This window comes from Podarcis gaigeae (assembly GCF_964106915.1).
Source record: "Podarcis gaigeae genome assembly, chromosome: 4".
Lineage (NCBI taxonomy): Eukaryota > Metazoa > Chordata > Lepidosauria > Squamata > Lacertidae > Podarcis > Podarcis gaigeae.
Window position 1 is genome coordinate 83,206,919 of NC_139677.1, and position 19,951 is coordinate 83,226,869.

General features: G+C 43.3%; 1 protein-coding gene across 2 annotated transcripts in view; it reads left to right on the top strand.

Annotated features, from left to right (window-relative positions):
- The first annotated feature begins 310 nt into the window (after window positions 1-310).
- The window catches only part of SACS (sacsin molecular chaperone), a 76,025-nt gene continuing 56,384 nt past the window's right edge, over window positions 311-19,951 (top strand). The window contains exon 1 of one of the 2 annotated variants that reach the window (XM_083735715.1): window positions 311-408. The gene's annotated coding sequence lies outside the window, so the exon portion shown is untranslated. Of the gene's footprint in view, window positions 409-14,478; window positions 14,541-19,951 lie in introns of those variants that run through there. The other variant, XM_083735716.1, reaches the window with a different exon arrangement.

Below are 19,951 nucleotides of genomic sequence, written 5' to 3' on the forward strand. Positions count from 1 at the left end.
CCAGGTCTATATCCCTTTTGAGGTGAGACAATCAGACCTGTATTCCAAGAGTGATTCGCCTTGCAAAGCAGGGGGATGTGAAATACAACAAAAGATTTTGCAAAATCACAAAATTAATAATAGCTTATGGAAAATGCATCACAATCCTTACATGAAAGTTAGTCTGTTAGGACAACAATAATGTGTGTTTTTTTAATCCTTTGAATTTAATGAATTTTTACCATGTGGCTGGGAAAGAGGTCATTGATGTTTCCATGTCAGGAACAGATTTTAATGGCTACTGTCGGCACTTTTTAAAACAGTGAGCATGTCTGCTCTCTCTTGGAAACTGTTCAGCATTCTTGCAACAGTACACAGAATATAGAGATGTATGGATCAGTGTATTTTCAGTCCATGTCAATTTTGCAGGTATGAATGGTTAAGTCCATTCCATCTCATTTTCACACAAATCTGTGATTATTATTTTTTAATTCATATGAAAACATATATTTAAATACACATTTTACTCCATTTTCATTGTTGGGGACAGCTGATTTTTTCCCTGTTTTTTCTGACACCCTTGGGAATCTTTTTTGTTTTGGCTGTGAACTGCTTGACTACAGTGTATTTGTGGAACATGTGGTATAAAAATAAACTGACTGGCTATAAGTTTCCTAAAAGCAGACAATAATACACAAAACATTAAGCAAAAAAAGCAGTACTTTAAAAATAGAAAATTAGAATTAAAGCCACTAAAATACTTTAGAAGCAGGGATCAAGAAACAACCACCACCCCAGACTCTAAAGGGCAGATGAAACAAAAATGTTATTACAACTTGCTGAAAGGCAAGAAAGGAAGAGGCTGGTCAGGCTTCCCAAGGGGGGGAGTTCCACAATCTGGGCACTGCATTACAGAGTTTGATATTTGTTTGCTGTGTTATATCAGGACCTTTAATCTACCATTTCATCCAGCTGTAATAAGGATTTGACATGTATTGTTAAAACAAACACATGTGAAGACTTCTGTGATCTATCAGTGTTTTCCAGTATATGTAGAACTACAAATTTCCTAACTAATAATGCAACCTCCCCAATTAATCCACAAAAGTTACCAAGTGCACACAAAATTTACTAGCCCAACGGGCCACACATATCTGTGTTACCTGCCATTTGTGGTACATCAACATCCTGAAAGTAAAGTAATAATAATAAGCAACTCCTTTCCAGCCAATTATAAAAGCTTCCGTAACTGGAAGCAAATTCTCAGTCACCACAAGTGATGAGCCAAGTGGCTATTTACAATTATGTGGCAAAGAGTAATGAGAATAAGCACATTTACTTGGGGGCATTGGTATGCCACGGGGATATTTAGATTAGGAGCTTGAGATGGCGTTTATAAGTGGTCCATGTTTCACAAGCATATAGTAATTTTACACATCACTTGGGAAGACAGGCAAACTAATAACAGTGTACTGGAAGAAGCAAAGATCACCAGTGTTGAAGCAATGATTCTTCAACATCAACTTTGTTGGACTGGTCATGTTGTGTGGATGCCTGATGATTATCTTCCAAAGCAACTACTCTATTCTGAACTTAAAAATGGAAAGCGTAATGCTGGTGGTCAACAAAAGGGGTTTAAAGAATGTCTCAAGACAAATCTAAAAAAATATAGTATAAACACTGACAACTGGGAAATGCTGACCTGCGAGCGCTCCAGTTGGAGAACAGCCTTTACCAAAGGTGTCATGGGCTTTGAAGACACTCGAACTCAGGACACAAGGAAGAAACTTGCTAAGAGGAAGGCACACTTGGCAAATCCACACCTTGATCAACTCCCACCCAGAAACCAATGTCCCCACTGTGTGGATCCAGAATTGGCCTCCACAGTCACTTACGGACTCATTGTTAAAACCATGTTTATGGAAGACAATCTTACTCTGCTATGAGTGATCGCCAAAGAAGAACTTAGATTAGGTTACCTTTCTGAATTTCCCCTGAGCTCTACATTTTAATAATAAATTCCACATGGGGCAAACTGTGAAGAAATACGGATTGTATCCAATGCTAGTCTACTCAGTGTGGAGCCACTGGAATTAATAGAATGAAGTAATGTCCATCAATTTCAACGGGTCTACACTGAGTAGACCACCACCATATGCTTGATTAGTCATAAGTTAAACATGCCCATAGGCGCCGACTCCATGGGGCCTGAGGGGGCCCGAGCCCCCTCAAAAATTCGTTTGGGGGGGGGCTCTGCCCCCCCAATAATTTAAGAAAACTATTACCGTATTTTTCCGGCATTCTGCCTCAGGGTCTTACTGCCCACCCTGCTCTGTTTCCTTGCTGTGTTTGCTCAAACGGAACAAAGAGCAGGGAAAGCCCCTCCCCTCCAGGCAGAGGGAAAGCAGAGTGTGTATCTGTGCTCCGTGCAGGAGGGAGAGAGCGAGAGCGAGAGAGAGCGCGCGAGCTGGCTGACTTGGGTGGGTAGGTGAGGGAAAACTTTTGCCTTCCTTTCCTCCCTCCTCCTGTTATACCCCTCTCCTGCATTCTTAGCCAGCTGCTTCTCTGCACACCCCTCTCCTGCTCCGTGTCCCTTCTGTGTTTTTCCTTCCCTCCCCACTTAAAATGTGGTTAAAAAGCATGGATCCACATGGATCCTCAGGATCTTTGCATTGGGTCAGCCCAAATTCACCATCAGAGCACATAGCATGTCCATGGCTACAGCCTGCCCCCCCAAAATCACGCACCCACTGTTGCCTGGGGCTGCAATGGTGCAAAAATGTGGTTAAAAAGCATGGATCCACATGGATCCTCAGAATCTTTGCATTGGGTCAGCCCAAATTCACCATCAGAGCACATAGCATGTCCATGGCTACAGCCTGCCCCCCCAAAATCACGCACCCACTGTTCCCTGGGGCTGCAATGGTGCAAAAACGTGGTTACAAAACATGGATCCACATGGATCCTCAGGATCTTTGCATTGGGTCAGCCCAAATTCACCATCAGAGCACATAGCATGTCCATGGCTACAGCCTGCCCCCCCAAAATCACGCACCCACTGTTCCCTGGGGCTGCAATGGTGCAAAAACGTGGTTACAAAACATGGATCCACATGGATCCTCAGGATCTTTGCATTGGGTCAGCCCAAATTCACCATCAGAGCACATAGCATGTCCATGGCTACAGCCTGCCCCCCCAAAATCACGCACCCACTGTTGCCTGGGGCTGCAATGGTGCAAAAATGTGGTTAAAAAGCATGGATCCACATGGATCCTCAGAATCTTTGCATTGGGTCAGCCCAAATTCACCATCAGAGCACATAGCATGTCCATGGCTACAGCCTGCCCCCCCAAAATCACGCACCCACTGTTCCCTGGGGCTGCAATGGTGCAAAAACGTGGTTACAAAACATGGATCCACATGGATCCTCAGGATCTTTGCATTGGGTCAGCCCAAATTCACCATCAGAGCACATAGCATGTCCATGGCTACAGCCTGCCCCCCCAAAATCACGCACCCACTGTTGCCTGGGGCTGCAATGGTGCAAAAATGTGGTTAAAAAGCATGGATCCACATGGATCCTCAGAATCTTTGCATTGGGTCAGCCCAAATTCACCATCAGAGCACATAGCATGTCCATGGCTACAGCCTGCCCCCCCAAAATCACGCACCCACTGTTCCCTGGGGCTGCAATGGTGCAAAAACGTGGTTACAAAACATGGATCCACATGGATCCTCAGGATCTTTGCATTGGGTCAGCCCAAATTCACCATCAGAGCACATAGCATGTCCATGGCTACAGCCTGCCCCCCCAAAATCACGCACCCACTGTTGCCTGGGGCTGCAATGGTGCAAAAACGTGGTTACAAAACATGGATCCACATGGATCCTCAGGATTTTTGCATTGGGTCACCCCAAATTCACCATCAGATCACATGTCTGTGGCCACAGCATGAAGCACAAAAATGATACATCCACTGTTTCATTCAGAATGTTTTTTTCCCTTGTTTTCCTCCTCTAAAAACGATGTGCGTGTTATGGTCAGGTGCGTGTTATAGAGCGAAAAATACGGTAGTTATATTATGCTTTGTAAAATCACAAAATTATGTTGGTATTTTTTATTTTCCTTGTTTGATGATAGTTACCTTTTAAAATACATTCAGTAATGAGTTAAAACAAATAATTATTACGGTAGTAAAAGAGGCGGCGCGAGTAGTTTTGCTCGGTGCGTGCGACTGGCCCAGCCCCTCTTTCCTTTTCCTCTCTTCTGCTCTCCCGCCGGGCGCCTGAGGGAGAGTTACTTAGCGGTTCTGAGGAGCCGCTGTTGTTTCGGCAGGGGAAAAACCGCCACCCGCGAACCGCCGAGCTCCCTCTCTTTCCAGCCTCTCTCTCTCTCTCTCTCTCTCTCTCGCGCTATGGCCAAGGAGGAGGAGAAGCCCTTCAGCCAGTCTATGGCCGAGTGGCGGAGGTTCATTTACAACCCCAACAGCGGCGAGTTCCTGGGGCGAACGGCCAAGAGCTGGGGTGAGGAGGGCGAGCGAGCGCGCGCGCGGGGAAGGGAGGGGAGGGGGCGGCCGGCACGAGGGGCAGTGGGAGGCGAGGCGCGGCGGGCACTTGCCTTGCCCACCACGCATCTCTCTCCTTCTCGGTCTCTCTCCCTCCCTCAGCTGGCGAGGGGGCCACGAGGCGGGCGGCAGCAGCAGCAACGGGCCGGGAGCGGATCTTATAAAACTTCCCGGGGCAGGACCCCAGTATGGGCCCCCCCAATATCTTTTATAAGTCGGCGCCCCTGAACATGCCTAAAAGTAAACCAATAAACTAACATGGAAGCCAGCAGAATTAGCCACAGAGGTAAGTTGTCTTCCCCTTCATATATTGCCAACTATTTCTTATATGCAAGTAATGGGGCCCACTATGCAATTAAATTTGTTCATAAGTAATGCGGAGTGAGCAGTGAGGTGGCCAACACCACATTGCTCCTGGTGGTAAAAATGAAAATGGATTGCAAAAAACTACAATCGGAGTGATTGGGTTATAGATCCCTAGGATTTCTGCCTATATGTTTGGTGCATGTGGGATAACATTTCTTAAAACTGACACTAGGCATGGCTAGTGATCACACCATTCTAGGAAGGCCTGTCTAAATAAAAATGTGTCCAGTACGTGTCAAAACCCTAATCGGGTTGACGCTTATCTAATAGCAACCAGAAGGGAGCTCCATAGTGTGGATGCTGCCTTTTAATTTCTCTACTTTAAGGGATTTTATGGTTCTCCCGCTCTTCTTTATTGCCTCCGCAAAGCCTTTAGGATGGGACAAGCTATATACTTAAACAATTTATAAGCTGGTCATAATTTAAGCCCTAGTTGAAAGGAGAGCTGACTAATAGTTACCGGTGTTGCCATTATACTATGTAATGGCAGAGTCACAAAACTTTCTCTCCAAGGTTATTTCCCCTCCCCCTAGCCAACTTGGCATGAATTCCATGGGGAGCTTAACTATGGAAAACATCCAACAGTTGTTTAGATTTCAGGCCAAAACAACTTCAGGAACATTTAAACAATCAGATGTGCCAGATTCATGCTGGCACATGATCTGAGGATGCGTTGCCTTCCGTTCCAGTTCTGCATGGATCTTGCATGAGGAGAATTGGGGGAGGGGGAATCATGCGAGCCCACCATAATACCATTTGTTTTATCAAAGAACATGTCACATCAATATTTCTCTTTGCTCTTGGTGACTTGATGCTTAAAATCGCTTATTTTGTGGAAGAATTTTCTAGTTTACCACGTGACTACTTAATCACTTCTTTTCGCAGATTCCATCAAACTAGTGTTTCTGTGTTGCCCTCTAAAGTAGGAGTGGGAAACCTCAGGCTCTGGGGGCCAATAGTGGCCCTCCATCTCTCACTCTGGCCCTCAAAACTTTTCCCAGGCTACAAGCCTATCTGGAATGTGTCCTTGAACACTGATAATGACCCCTTGTCCGGATGGAGGATTGTAAGGAGTTTTTGAGTGTAGAAAATGGCCTACCGTACAAAGGTAACATTTACATTGGTTGTTTTGCTCAATTTTGCCTCTGGCCTCGCCCACCACTAGCATGAGTCTGTCAGAATGGAATTCTCAGGAACAAGCCAGCAATAAATCACACTGAGAAATTGAAGTTAATTCTTTATTAGAAGGTCTGCCCAGGGGAGCCAGACCCATTGAGCACAGCAACTCTTCTCGGTATGTCTTGCCTCTATGAGGCAGTTGTGGAGACTGAAGGTCCTTACCTTCTCATGGCTGCCTAAGTCTCCTCCTATCCGTCTTCCTTTGGGGGGTTCTCCAGATGGTGCCTCCCACCATTCCTCTGCGTCCACTCCTAGAATCATAGAGTGGGAAGGGACCTCAAGGGTCATTCAGTCCAACCCCTTGCAATGCAGGAATCTCAACTAAAGCATCCAAGGCAGATGGCCACCTAACCTCTGCCCAAAAACCTTCAGTGAAGGAGAGCCCACAACCTCCTGAGGGAATCCATTCCACTGTCAAACAGCTCTTATTGTCAGAAAGTTCTTCCTGATGTTTAGTTGGAATCTCCTTTCTTGTAACTTGAAGCCATTGATTCAAGTCCTACCCTCCAGAGCAGTAGAAAACAAGCTTACTCCATCTTCCATGTGACAGCCTTGAGATATTTGGCTATCATCATCTCCTCTCAGCCTCCTCTTCTCCAGACTAAACAGACCCAGCTCCTCCAAGCCTCATAAGGCTTGGTTTCCAGGCCCTTGATCATCTTGGTGGCCCTCCTCTGCATATGTTCCAGCTTGTCAACATCCTTCTTAAATTCTGGTGTCCAGAACTGGACACAGTATTCCAAGTGTGGTCTGACCAAGGGAGAATAGAGCACTACTATTACTTCCCTTGATCTGGACACTAAACTTCTGTTGACGCAGCCTAGAATAGCATTAGCTAGTCAGTCCATGACAGAAATATGGCCCTCAGGATGAAAAGGTTTTACTTGCTTGAAGGCAGTGTGTTGCCTTACCAAGCTATTAATTTATAGCAACTTGTTTTGTATTGGAATTCTGCATTTTTAATCTTTGTTGTTGAACCAATAATGCTTGCGGAGGTATAACTCCAGGATCAAGTCTCCATGTCACTGCCTTGGAAGGGCTTCAAGAGCTGGCACGGCACAGGGGAAATCCAGTCTAATTTATTTATGAAGCTTCTTAAATCAAAATGCCAAGAAGTCAGCACTTCAAGTGACATGGGAAGATCAAACATGTTGTATTGTGAAATAATTCTAACTGTGTACATGAGAAGAATGTTAAAAAAACCCCCATGTATTTGAATGTGGTGTTCATGAAAAGCAGAGATTAAGAACATGTGAAGCTGCCTTATGGATTGTGCCAGCCCGCTGGTCCATCTAGCAGGGCTCTTCTTCAATGAGAGACATATAAGAACATACACAACAGTGTTGGGATCAGATGTAAAGAAAGATTAACTTTTCCGCTTGAGTTCATCAAGCTCAACTTTAGGAGAGACTAAACAAGAACACTGACTGTGAATATGTGAGCAAGAAACAGAGTTCCAGAAATAACTCCACTGAAAATGATATTTGGAGCGGGTGGGTCAATAAACAAACAAACAAACAAACAAACAAACAAACAAACAAACAAACAATGCCTCAAAAGTTATTCTGCATAATCCGCTGTCTGACTTTTCCACACTTTCCCAGGGTTGTGAGCTCTGGTTCAGTGACAGTATCGTCATGTATTATGGCTACAATACTAACTTGTAGACCATGAGGTCCCAACATTTATAAATTACCTATGAGAACTTGTGTTTCTGTATGTGTGTGTTCTTTTCTTGTCAAAACTATGAGTTTGGATGTCTTTGCAGAAACAAAACAACTGTAAATGTATTTGGGACAATCGGGGTGCCAGGTCAGGAGCATCCGACACCCTGAAATTTTAGGCCCCAAACCTGAGATTTAGGGGTGGCCCCTGGTGATGGTCAGGGGTCTGTGTGGCTAACATCATGTCATTGTCAATGTCATCTGAACCTTCTGTGGCTTTCCCCCTTTGTTTCTGTAGCTTGTAAGTGGCATATCCCTCCCTCTTTTCACCTCATATGACAATCATATTCCTCTCATCATCTATGAAAAAATTGAGACTATGGATTAGGAACCACTAGCACTAATACTGGTTTCTTTCCTTGTTGAAGAGTTTTGCTGGCACATAATTGGCTATAGATCACAGGTTCAATTCCCAACACTGGGCTAGCAGAAGCCCCTTTAGTGAATCAATATAACTCTGCCCTCAATTCAGATTTTAGCTTGTAAAACTAATTTTTTCTTAAGCACACTTCCTGCCGCACTTTCACCACTTTCTTTTCTACATACTAAGTTATTTCCTAAGGTTCCCAACTGGACTATTTCTTTTGGAGGGGGGCGGGTGTGAGAGAGAGCTGCCGTGGAGGTGGAAGGGGGGGAAAGCTGGAATGGAATTAGGAACTTCCCAACCTAGAATTTTGTTTTCTTCTGTGTCCAGGGCAGTCCCTACCCCATCTGCTCACCCAAAATGATCCATCTAGTGTCCACCCCATTTCAAATGAAAATATATAATAAATGCCTCTTCCAGTCCAGGCTCTCCAGTCTCCCCTCCTGTCTCTCAATGTTCCAGACTCCCTTGGCCATTTTTTGTTCTTGCTCCTTGGACTTGCTCAAGACAAGCCAAAGGCCAGAGTTGCCACAGGGGTGCAAAGGCAGCACATATCGCTTGCTTCTGCAGCCCTATACTTTGGGCCATGTCATAAACCCAACCTCTTGACCCCCAACCCAGTACTTTTTACTCCTCTGAGTTCCCTCCCACCACTGAGCCCAGGAGAAGGAGAGGGAGGGGGCAGACGCCGTGGAGTGTCTATGCAATAATTTGCAGAGATGGAGGTTAATTGGAAGAGATGAGAAGGGAGGTGAGGAAAGTACTTTAGAAAGTCTATGCAATAATTCGCAGCCAGCTCCTGCTAGGCTGAAGCTTGCAAGCTGCATGCACAATCTTGTGTTGTTGTTTTTAAACATCCTCTTGCCCTCCTGGAGAGACAATCCCTTCATTGGGCACCTGGAGAGGGGCAGGGAAACCTGGAGACCCCAGGTGAGCCCTGGAGGTCTGGCGAACCTAGGGGCAATATTACTAAAACTAGAAAGTATATTGCTCTGCAATACCTTTCCTCTAAGCACATTCATAGCTAATGAATTCTTCTAGATGTCCAAAATTTGCTAAGATTTATTTTGCTTAAAGGTTCTTTTTTATACCCAACACTAAGATAATTCCCCCCCCCTATGGATGCAGTCTTCTTCCTTTGAAAGTCAATAGCAAAATCCCAGCTGATGTGCAGGATTGCTACTTAAGATGCCTTGAAATGAAGAAGGGATCTTCTATTGGACTGTACGACCAACATTTTCCCACTACCTTCCCAGGGCAACTGCTAAGAGAGCATATTATTTGGTAATACGTGGCAGTCTGTACGGAAGGCTATGGAATAGCAGCCTCTTCTCATTCTAGTTCACACTTCTTTGAATTGTTGTAACTAGCTCTGGGATATCATGGTGAAGGGTGTGTAAGGAACAACAATCACAACAAAAATTCTATGGGCCTTAGAATGAATTTTTACATGCCTTACAAAGAAACAATAATTTAGAATCTGCTCTGGGCACATCACAGCTGTCCGGAGTTTCCGGGTTTGGTATCACCAGTATGCTGATAACACTCAATTCTATTTCTCCTTTCCACCTAAATCCAAGGAAGTTGGCTTGGTTTTAAACTGGTGTCTGTTATCACTCATGGAAAGGATAAGGGTGAACAAATTGAAACTCAATCCAGAGGTGCTCTTGGTCTGTTTGAAGGCAGAACAGGGAAAAGTGATTCATCGTGTCCTGGATGGGGTCACACTCCCCCTGAATAAACAGGCTCACAGATTGGGTGTGCTCTAGGATTCCAAGTTCTATCTCAGCAAGGCAGCCCAGAAGGATACTATGGTCAATGGTATCAAAAGCTGCTGAGAGGTCCAGCAGAACCAACATGGACACATTCTGCTTTACCAGTTCCTAGCATAAGTCAACCAGCAAGGAGACCAAAGCTGTCTCTGTCCCATAGCCAGGCTTGAAACCAGATTTAAATAGATCTAGGTTCCCATGAGTGCGTCCAGAGTCTGGCAGACAAGGGTCTCTTCTGTCTCATCCCTCCCTCCCTCCCTCAGATGTAGGTAAAGGGATCACTTGGTGATCCATGTAAAGCTGAAATCATGTTAATAAAGTCAATGTAAGTTATTAACACCATGTATTTCATCACAAGGGAAATTCATTTTACACTTAATCAGAGAAACTATTCATATATTCCAGATATTCCAGACCCCTGATTCAAACTGAGTCCTTCTCAACATAAGTTCTACAACTCTATACTATTTATAAGGATGAAAAATTCCCCTTCATCCTGGGAGCTATAGTTGACCCATCACAGAAGGACAGTTCTTCACACTTTTAAGAAACTACAGTTTCCAGGATACTTTGAGGGGCAAATCTATTTTAAATGTGCTTTAAATGTGAGGTGCGTGTGCAACCTCAGTGCTATTGAAAATAATGATGAAATAAATTTCATTTCACATTTTAGAATAGCAACAGGTCAAGTTTGTTAATCTTCTTACTAGTGGTGACCTACTTTTTTACCTATTGTTTATAGAAAATATCTGAAGTTGTGCATATATTATTTAGTAAATTTATTATAGCTGGATACTGTGTGTGTGTGTGTGTGTGTGTTTGCCTTTAGGATGATCTGAACCTAATCCAATTTTGTAAATTAAAAACAGGTGTCCAGATGTTGGGAAATTACCAAATGAAATAGATCAGTGTACATTCTCTTTCTCCTTCAGCATTAACTTGCCTTGCCAAAAAAAGGTTCATAACATGAAAGATTTAGTGTCAAAAATTCACCCCACCTCAAATTACATTGCAATTAAGACTAGGTTTGTCATTGCATATATTTCATTGGTTAAAACTGAAACAGACTTCTAGCTATTAATAAATCACCTATTTTGGATGTTTCCTCATATAATAATAATAGCGCATTTATTGGAGGAACTGCTTGTTCTAAAGTAGCATTTGAATAACACATAGTATTATAAATAAAAAAGGATCTTATGCCACCTTAAACACCAACTGATAATGGTCTGTATCCAACATTCTATGTCTGCCAGAGCAAAAGTCCTTGTGCTAGTGGATGCCAGTTTTTAAAGGTTGTGCAACAGAGGAGTTGAATGCAATTGTTGCACTAGCAGACAGGCACGGAGGAAAGGGGGCGGTGGGGGGCGGGCTGCCCCGGGTGTCACCACTAAGGGGGGGGGGTGACAAAATGCCATGCAGTACTCACTGCAGAGCCTGCAGTGCACCCGAGCCAGGTGTCTCTCCTGGGATTGATGCGGTGGCTTGGGTGCCCGCAAGCTTCACGCTGCCCCAAATGGTTCGCCCGCCGCCTCCTCCTCAGCTGTAGGACAGCTCATTGGGAGAAGGCAGGCAGATTCCTCAGAGGCCCTGCAGAGAGTGTCCTGCCCTGGCTGGGGAGAGTGGCTGGGGAGGCCCAGCCAGATGGGCAGAGTATAAATAATAAATCCTATTCTATTCTGGCCCCACCCCTGGGCACAGGGCACATGCGCAGCCCCAGGCGCCCAATCAGCTTGTTCCAGTGCTGCTAGCAGAAGCTTGTTGTGAAACTGTTGGTTTTGTTGTGCAATGCATTGCACAACAATCTTCTGTAACAGACTGTAACAGACAACAGTGTTCCACCAACACAAGAAGTACACTGATTTTAACCCATAGCTGTCAACATTTCCATTTTTTTAAGGGAAATTCCCTTATTCTGAATAGGATTCCTCGCAAGAAAGGGGAAAAGTTGACAGCTATGTTTTAACTTAGTGCTACATTGGATATAACCCTTCGTACACAATCGTTTACTACAGTGGCACCAACTGAGGGTCTGTAGGATTCAACTCACTGCAAACACTGCCAGATATATCATTGGGTAGAGATCTTTAAAAATGTAGACTACTCTGGACAAAAGGCTGTGAAATGGAGTAAAGGCAATTCTGAATTAATTTAGCCTTCTGATGCAAGAGCTGAGCACTCTTAATTCCTCGCCGCTGAAGTTCAAAGTTATACAAGATAAGTAAAGTAACCACTCACAATAGCAGCAATAGCACAGTCTTCTAAGCTTTGCTGCAGTACTATTCTAAACATAGCTGAAGGCTCAGTGTGAGATTTCGAGTGACATTACTCCCTTATCTTTCAAAACGTTGAAGAGGAAGTCTGAAATGTGTTTGAAAATGTTCTTAAGCCATTTATGGGACAGGCTCTCTGCTATGCCTTGGAATGGGTAAGGTTACCGCATTGCAGTCAATGGAAATTTGGATCTCTGCCAAGGTAATAAAATTCAAACAGCCCACCCCACTGAGCATATGCTGTTGTTTGTTCGCTCAACCTCTTCAATATTCACTTTTAGGCAGAGAGGGTGTTGTTGCCATCAAGGTTACTCCAACTTAAAACAGTCATGTACTTCTCCAGAAGAAAGAGAAAGGGTGGGATTTAGAGTAGAGGCTCCTATGTATTTTCCTCTGAACAGTAACCCTAAGTACTGAATCAACAAGGAGGTTGCCTGGTTCAGCCGTGCTTGTTGATATACCATATTTACATGAATCTAATGTGCCATTGAATATAATGTGCACCTCAATTTTCAAAGCCTTGAAACCAAAAAAGTATTTGCTGGTGAATGTAAATGCGCTATTGAATTTAATCTGCACCCTAATTTTTGCCATGTAATTTGGCCAAAAAAGGTGTGCATTACATTTGAGTAAATACAGTAACTGTACTAGTAACAACTACCATTGCCCAGTATGACACAGCAGTTGCTCTGTACATGGCATTGTAAGGATTGCCTTGTTGAATCTGGCCAACCAAAGGTCCATTTAAGCTAGCACTCTATTTCAAACAGGCCACAGAGCCCATTGCTCTTTGGAAACCTACAAGAAAGAGTCATCCTCAATAGGTTGCTCCTGGTATCTGATAATGAAAGATGAGGCACCTCTGAATATTGTAATACCTAAGCGTTCAACAAGAATATAGGTAGGGGTGATCTGGAAAACATAAGCATACTAGAACTTAAAGTCCCTCGCCAATCCCATTCCAGCTGAGTTTGTCTAGTTTCCTCCTTTCCCTGCTAGTCAATCAGATGTCTCCTTTGTGATACATCTCCTTTCCTAGTTCTTACCAGCAAAACTGTGGGTGGATCTACACAAAGGGAAAAAATGCTATGAATAAGTCGGAAACTAGAAGAATACCCTATGGAAAATCATGTATAAAATTTTCCTGCTCTCTGGCGCCGTCTGGTGTTTCTTGTTTATAACACATTCAAATCACTGTTTTTCTACTAATGTAGCTGAGTCCATAGAGAGCTAATCTACATGGTATATTTGCCATTGGAATCATGGTGAGTCCAGGTGCATGTGCACACATACACACAGCTATCTTTTTCTTAAAACTTACCATGTGAGCTGGCCTTATCACTTGCTGTGCTTTCCTGCTCATGATCCACATCACTGATCAGCAGTGTAAGCTGGGAAAAAGTGCTTGTAACTTATGAAGAGGGATCTAGTTCTGGGATTCCCAAACTATGAAATCACTAGTGGTCTGCAAACTTTATTCAGGTGGTCTGCATCATGTTCATATTAAATATTCATATTGATTTTTAAATGTATTTTCACTGCTTCCTTTATTTTTTATATTGTACTCCAGTTTGAATTCTATGGAATGCAAATTGTAATACAATGCAAGGAATTGCCTTTATTACAGTGCAAGAAATGCACTCACACAGGACTTAAGTTTTGATTCTTTGCGTCATTATTAATTTATTATTGTGGTTATTGAAACATATTTCTAAATTGTAGGTTATATGTGATTGCCTGCAATTTAAATCAACGGCTATTTCTAGATTCAGTAGCAAATTAATTTTAATCTTCTTTACACACCATAAAAGTGTTGCCATTTGCTCCCTCTTAGCAGCTCAGCCTTTTGTGCTTGTGCTATTTTTATTACCAGTTTTAAAAATAATTGGTTTTTCATTATCATTTTTTAAAATTTCTCCATTCTGTGCTTTTATGAATATCAGATGGCTAATTTTACACAAAGGGTTTCCTGGGGATCAGCGTTACCCAAAAATATTATATTACAGTGGCGAAGCCTTCAAACACAGCCATGTGCTAGCATTCAAAGACATTTATAGCTGAAACAACAGATTGCGCTCTCCATTCTGAGCCATATGGTCTCCTCCTGAGTTCTGCCTTCCTGCTCAAAAACTAAGGGTTCCATAGTGATGGCTACAAGCCTGTAATCAACATGCTTTGTTTTTGTTTTGATTCCTGGTCTTTGAAAATATATTTCCTCCACTCCCTAATGCAGGATCTCTGCTGCTGACTCTGGATCACACAGGACGTTTTGTGGAGAGGTCTCCTATTGTTTATACCTTGCTGATCCAGTGAAGAAGGTAGTACTGCATTTGTTTGCATGGCTGGCAGGCACATTCACAGAGTACAGTATATAATTTATGCCATAATGAGAATCACATCTGTTGCTCCGCCCACTTTTCTCTCTCACCCCACCAACCACCGGCATGTGCCGCCTGAAGGATGCTCATGAGGGAATATGACCTTGAGCTGAAAGAAGTTCCGCATCTCTGATCTGTATAATTGTGATTACTATTGTTGTGACGTGGGGTTTGTGATTTCAGCTCTCTTGACATAATATGCTGGAGACAGTTCTCTAGTAACACTTCTTTATTAAAGCAAACAAGACTGAGACTTGAGGAGGGGAGAGCTACATTTATAGGGACAGGGAACAAGCTAGAAAGGATACATTTTGGAGGGAACAATATCAGGCAATCACAGTCCTGCCTTTTGGAGGAAACCAATAAGACAGAGGATCCAAATACAGCAGCTTAAATGAACCAATAGTAGCTGTACCCTCTGGAACCAAAAGGCAGTTACTTTACCCTAATGCAATACAGACAATAATAATACAGATATAAAATCCTTTGACTCAATACACAACAACTATACTATTAATCTAACTCTGGCTTAAACTTACATGCCTTCTGATCCTTGAAATATATGTATGTCTGCTTCAGCATAGTACTTCAGTATTTTTCCTATTAGCTTTCAATTCTTAGCTGCCACCAGCCTTTGAGATGAAGATGCTTTTTTTTTTATGTGGCGAAATGTTTGACTATTCAACTACTCTGAGAATCCTAACTTTGTGAGGAGAATAGTGGTCTCCTAACAACTTTCAGCACCCTTAACAAACTTTATTTCCTGGGATTCTTTGGGGCAAGCTTTGGCTGTTTAAAATAATAATAATAAATATTTTTATTATTTATATCCCACCCATCTGGCTGGGTTGCCCCAGCCACTCCAACACAGCTTCCAACACAACAAAGCATCAAACATTAAAAACTTCCTGATGCAGGGAAGTGGTAGAATACTACTTTAAACAGTACTAAACTAGGGCGTAAGCCCTATTTGACACTATTGAACCTACTTCGGAGAAAAATGCATAGATCCTCATCCAAAAAATGCTAAATTACAGCAAAAATAAAAGTCTTATCTTTTCCAGAAGATATTCATAGTTAGGGCCAAACAGAGTCGTCCGCAACTGGACCTAACGGTCAGGGGTACCTTTACCTTTACCTTTTTACACAAGGCGGTATACAAACTAAAAATACAATATTTCAGTAAAAACAATTACAAATGTCAAAAGCATCGGTTGCATAAAGTTACATGAAATTAACAGTCTAGGTTGGCCACCTGCTCTACTTTACAGAGGACATTCCTCTATTTGAAGAGTTGTCTGGTCCAAGTCTGGATTACAGTTCCTTTAAACATAAGAAGGAAGAAAAGGAAAAAACAACCATTAGCACCTGATAGTAGTGTAAGCAGGCACACAGGTCCCCTCGTCATAGTCTGGTCTTTCTATATAACTTTCAGTCGTGATTTCTGAATTTGTATCTATACATATGAAGATGGAGATTTTATGCAAATCTATACCCTCTTTTATCCTCTGTTTGGGCTACGTGTATGTTCTTTAATGTTGGCACTTATTTCTCTTCACCTCTCTCCCTTTATCATATTTGAATTGTTGCAAACATTGCACCCTGGCTCAGAGGCATTTGGGGACAAGCCAAAATGCTATCAAATGTATGACTTAACTTTTAAACACTGGCAGTCACTGCATAAAAATCTCACATGTTGATTTGCCTGTGATAACTCTGCAAGGCAGCTTCTGTGGACTTTTTTTTTTTAAAGGGAAAAATTAGTACAGTTTCTGTTTGTTCCTGTGGGTTCAAATGACTTTGTTCAGTGAATGAAGATTAATAGCCATCATTACACAACTTAGCTTTTGACAGCAGAATATCTGCACACTGAAAAGGCTGTTTCGTTTATCAGTTTTATGTAAATACTTGATTGTTTTCATCTAAGATACTAATGGTATTGTAAGGCTGTTTATTAGACTCCATCCCAGCAAACTCAGCTTAATTTTCTGCAATCCTACACAGACCTCTAGTGGACAAAAGCCAGGCAGCAACATTTGGAGATTTCGTTCTGACATCAGCTGTGTAGCGTTAGCACTGCAAGGACATTAGTAGAATTTGCAAGAGAAAAATAATGCTGTGAGTTGGTTTCCCCCCCATTGTGTTACAGATTTTGGAATAAAGATACAAATACATTATTTTTGAGGGGTCAGGAGCTTTCCCTGCTAAAGACTGCAAAACATTTCCCTTTTCTAAGTAGCTAGGGAGGAGAACTGAAGTAAATATATAATTTAAATCTCTATAGTTGGGACAAATCATGTATATATTTCAAATTATAGTTTTGCAGTTTAATACTGAGTGTGTGTACACCACTGTTGCCAGCATTCTTATCCTATAACCTTATGGTCCCTGAGAGGGTAATGCAGGGGCCACAGGAAACGCGAGATCTCCATCCCTGAGAGTGGAGAGATAGGTCTGACCTCCGAGAGGAAGATCTGCTTCCTCCCCACTGTCATGGAAACCTCTGCAGCAGAGACATCTCACATTGCTAGGGCAGAAAGCTGGGCATGCAGTGGAGCAGAAAGGTCAGCTCAAGGCAATGGATTTGAAGGACCCATAGCCTTCCCAGTCCTTCTACAGCCCACCAAACATGGAAGGAATTTATGCCTGGAGTGAATTTCTGACCCATTCTTTCCAACGGGAGAGAAATTGCTAACTAAAAAAAGCAGGGGGAGGGATATGAAAGGACTGAGCACCTCCTCACCCTTATTTTCACCCTGTTGGCATAAGCCTGGTTGTGGTGATTCATCCACCTTTGGGTCTTTCTTCCTCCCTTCTCTCTTTAGGATTGCAGTTCTAGTATAGAATTCAGAGGTAGAATTCGCAAGTTGTTTGAGGGGACCCAACGCAACTTCCTGACATCGTGAAGAGCCAGGGGGTGCTGCTGAATGCCCTCTGAACATTGGCTGGGGCCAGCCCCCTTAAAAAAAATTGGGGGGCCCCTAAACTGCCTTGGCTCCTAGGATCTGGCACGTATGGTAGAATTGATACCATCCCCAACAATACACTGTAGCAAACAGTTGCGGGCAAGATTGGACATTTTTAATTGGTTATGCAATTCCCTTCCCATATTATTATTATTATTATTATTAATTATATACCGCCCTATACCTGGAGGTCTCAGGGTGATTCACAGAATAACATCAAAATATAAAACCACAAAATACATAATCAAAATAAAAACAACAACCCAATAACCCTCCCCCCCCCAAAGAACCTACATTTTTAAAGGACATAGGTTGTCAATCAAATCAACCAAAGACCTGGTTAAAAAGGAACGTTTTTGCCTGGCGCCTAAGGGTATGTAATCAAGGCCCCAGGCGATCTTCCCTGGGGAGAGCATTCCACAGACAGGGAGCCACTGCAGAGAAGGCCCGTTCTCATGTTGCCACCCTCCAGACCTCTCAAGGAGGAGGCACACAAAGAAGGGCCTCAGAAGATGATCTCAGGGTCTGGGTAGGTTCATATGGAAAGAGGTGGTCCTTGAGGTATTGCGGTCCTGAGCCTTTTAAGGCTTTATAGGTCAAAATCAGCACTTTGAATTGGGCCCAGAAACTAATTGGTTGGACCAGGATCGGTGTAATATGCTCAAACCGTCTTGCTCTGGTGAGCAACCTGGCCACTGAATTCTGCACTAGCTGAATTTTCCAAACTGTTTTCAGAGGCAGCCCTACGTATAATGCATTGCAGTAATCTAACCTTTAGGTTATCAGAGCATAGACAACAGTATCCCTGTTCAGATAGGGGCGTAACCCTTCCACCAGCCGAAGCTGATGGAAGGCACTTTGGGCTACTGAGGCCACCTGGGCCTCAAGCAACAGCAAAAAATCCAGGAGTACCCCCAAGCAATGAACCTGCTCCTTCAGAGGAAGTGTAAGGAAGTCCCTTTGTCTTATCTGGACTGAGTTTCAGTCTTATATAGGGGGAAAGAACTGAGGGTGCAAAACATAAGATCATTACTGGAGAGCACTAAAGGTCCATCTAGGCATGTATTGTGCTCCAGCAGTAGACCCTCCGAGGATATCTTTTCCTTGGCTGGTGCTGCCCAGATATTGTTGGACAACAGCTGCCACCAGCCCCAGCCAGCATGGCTATGCCGTGATAGATCCCAAGATGTAGACTGGGCCATCTCCTTGTGTAATTATTACTGACAGCAGATTTGAGTGGGGAAATTATGAAATTTACATGCCACCCAGTCTCTGGATGGCTTGCAATAGAATGTTCACACACTATCTAAGCAGTAAGACTTTTACTATTTGATTTTTGACAGCTGTACTGGTAGCTATGCATTGTCAACGTAGGAAGCTTCCTTACATGAATCAACGGTCTGATTCAATATATCTCAGTATTGTTTATATTGAATGGCAGCAACAGCTTCTTGAAGGCCGTGGAGTTGTCACACAATAATCAAAATATGCTTCCTGTGAGGGCCTTGGACAGCAAATGAGCATTCTAGATTGGCTGAAGTTTCCAGACTGCCTTCAAGGGCAACCTCAAACAGGCTATGTTTGGATCATCATATCGTGACCTAATTTGCTGAGATATGCGCCTTGGGCCCACACCTGCAGCCCCTTCCATGCTCTCGGTGTGCCACAATTAACCCGAAGAAGATTTCTATTAACCTTGGTTTTTCATGACTTCCTAACTGGGAAACTATGGTTACAAGATTTGCAATAAGCCAAGAGGCAGAGATGAATCAGGCTGGTGACGTCTTCCCCACTTGCTGTGACAAGCTCGCCTCCCCGCTGGTCTCCCAGAATCTGAAAACACATAAAGGGGTGGAGGAGAGTTTGGCTGCACACAGGCACAGTCTCTGATTGCTTGGGAAAACCCCTGGAGAGAAGGGAACTTAGATGGGCTTAGAGGGTGGGACTTACAGTCTCGGCAACTGATTTTCATGGAGGAATCATAGAATCATAGAGTTGGAAGAGTTGGAAGAGACCACAAGGGCCATCGAGTCCAACCCCCTGCCAAGCAGGAAACCCCATCAGGAATGAGTTGCTCTGTTCATTAGGCCTGACATTCAACCAAGTCTGTAGAGATCATGATTTTGCTAACTCTACAGTATCTTTAACCGTGTGATTACTGACCAACACATTCCAATGACAAAACCCTTGTTTTGAGCTATACCTTCTCCTCCTTTCTTGGAGGTTTCTAAGCAGAGGTTGGATGGCCATCTGTCCTGGATGCTTCAGCTGAGATTCTTACATTGTAGGGTGTTGGACTAGATGACCCTCGTGGTCCCTTCCATGATTCTAGAGTGGGGCTGGAGAACCTTCAGCCTGGGGGTCAAAAACAGCTTCTTAAGCCTC